The following is a 2,542-nucleotide window of genomic DNA, read 5'->3' as shown; positions in this document are numbered from 1 at the left end:
CCAGATTGTCATAGCAAAGTCGGAATTGACCCATTTTTTCTTTTAGAAATAGCCTTTGTGCACAGCCAGCCTTGTACTCTCCTAGGTTCACAAAACTGTCATCCATAAAATGCGTTGCACAGATTCGAACATTTGGGTTGTGCTGTTTTGTTGTAAAGAAATCTTAACAATGATTCCTAATTGCATCTACTTCTGGAAGGCCAAATAAAGTGCTTTTGCTTTCGCACTGAAACACAGCGTCTCCCTGACATGGCTGCATCAACACTACTGCTGTTCCTGAAACCACGCCTTCTTTCTTTGTATGCACATTTGGGCGGCATTACGCAAATATTTCCACATCGTGTCATAGACATGTGGGGGCGTGTTTGAATGAGGCGTTTTAGCCCGGTCTGGATCAGCCTTCTCTTTTAGATAGAATAAATCCTTTTGTGGGAGACTTTGAGCTTTGTAACTCTGCAGGTCGTATGCATGCACAAACAGCTACATAACACATTAAAGAAAAGGAAAACAAGAAATCGCATCATATGACCCCTTTAAAATTACCACCAATACTCAGTATGAAGGTTACTCACAGAACACTTTTCTTTGAGATTTGAGAAAAATAAAGATGAAGCTTAAAAAAGATTTAGTCAAGACTTAAACTGAATAAAAACTACAATAATTCAAAACTTTTTAATAGAAAAAAACACCATAAAATGTATGTAACTTAGGATATTATAAATAAACTACAAAGTCACTGGAAAGAAGAAGTGGAAAAGCCATTACAACACACGCTGAACATCATTAAGCTAAACATACTGAACACACTGAAACTGAAGAAAACTTTTTCATAAATCTGGACCATTAAAACATCATTAACATAAAAAAATAATCTTCAGCTCTGAGGCCTGGTTCAAAACACTGACTCAGACTTCAGTTTTCTTTAGTGCTGAAGTTGATGAGAAACACCATCCTATTTTCATACACTTCAGGGCACTTTAGTGTAAAAAAAACACACTACACACACACATAAACACACAGAGATTGGATTGAGAATTTGAGAGGTGAATGATGAGATCAAATGTAAGGTGACTTGATTGGTTCTTACCTTCAGCAGAAGAAACAATATGATAATGAGGAAGATGAACCCGCCCACTGCACAAGTGCCGACAATCAGCATTCGACTGGGAGGAACGACAAACTCCACCTTCACTGCAGTCTGAAAAAAATCATCACAACCACAGGCACTAGTAACATTTTCATACTTATAATGAATAAAATATAAAATAACTTTTAAAATATACAAATTTACACTGAAGATGTAAATGATGAATGAATTACTGAAGAAATGAGATGGTGGGTACCTGGGATCTGTGGGGATCATCCTGCAGAGTTGAAGAAATATTTTCTACTCAAAATTGTGATATTATATATGGTGTTATAAACCTGTAGATCTCAGATCTGTCTGCAGCTAACTAAACATAACAGCAGCTAATTATTGGTTCATCTCTGATTCACCTGCTTGTTTGACATCTGGTTGTAGCGGCTCGTGTTGTAGTTGAGCTCAGCGCTGATACTGAAGACATAATCCCACCTGAACTCGTAGAAGGAATATTTCTACAGCAGAAGAAACAGTTTGGGATCAGCATCAGCTTTTAAACTTTGTAACTGTTTGCGATTGTGCAGTGCTGTAGTTCAGGTGTGTTTCACGTGTTTGTGCAGTGCTGTAGTTCAGGTGTGTGTTTCACATGATTGTGATTGTGCAGTGCTGTAGTTCAGGTGTGTTTCACGTGTTTGTGATTGTGCAGTGCTGTAGTTCAGGTGTGTTTCACGTGTTTGTGATTGTGCAGTGCTGTAGTTCAGGTGTGTTTCACGTGTTTGTGATTGTGCAGTGCTGTAGTTCAGGTGTGTTTCACGTGTTTGTGATTGTGCAGTGCTGTAGTTCAGGTGTGTTTCACGTGTTTGTGATTGTGCAGCTGTAGTTCAATTGTGTGTTTCACGTGTTTGTGATTGTGCAGTGCTGTAGTTCAGGTGTGTGTTTCACGTGTTTGTGATTGTGCAGTGCTCTAGTTCAGGTGTGTGTTTCACGTGTTTGTGAATGTGCAGTGCTGTAGATCAGGTGTGTGTTTCACTTGTTTGTGATTGTGCAGTGCTGTAGATCAAGTGTGTGTTTCACGTGTTTGTGATTGTGCAGTGCTGTAGTTCAGGTGTGTGTTTCACGTGTTTGTGATTGTGCAGTGCTGTAGTTCAGGTGTGTGTTTCACGTGTTTGTGATTGTGCAGTGCTGTAGTTCAGGTGTGTGTTTCACGTGTTTGTGATTGTGCAGTGCTGTAGTTCGCGTGTGTGTTTCACGTGTTTGTGATTGTGCAGTGCTGTAGTTCAGGTGTGTGTTTCACGTGTTTGCGATTGTGCAGTGCTGTAGATCAGGTGTGTGTTTCACTTGTTTGTGATTGTGCAGTGCTGTAGATCAAGTGTGTGTTTCACGTGTTTGTGATTGTGCAGTGCTGTAGTTCAGGTGTGTATAACGTGTTTGTGATTGTGCAGTGCTGTAGTTCAGGTGTGT

The 2,542-nt window shown here is 39.8% G+C and overlaps 1 pseudogene; it reads right to left on the bottom strand.

Moving 5' to 3' along the window:
• Positions 1-696: 696 nt before the first annotated feature.
• Positions 697-2,542, bottom strand: part of LOC107690076 (integrin alpha-M-like) — a 29,073-nt pseudogene continuing 27,227 nt past the window's right edge.

Source organism: Sinocyclocheilus anshuiensis, unplaced genomic scaffold, assembly GCF_001515605.1.
Source record: "Sinocyclocheilus anshuiensis isolate Anshui unplaced genomic scaffold, SAMN03320099.WGS_v1.1 scaffold1913, whole genome shotgun sequence".
Lineage (NCBI taxonomy): Eukaryota > Metazoa > Chordata > Actinopteri > Cypriniformes > Cyprinidae > Sinocyclocheilus > Sinocyclocheilus anshuiensis.
This window is presented reverse-complemented; position numbering and strand designations above follow the sequence as displayed.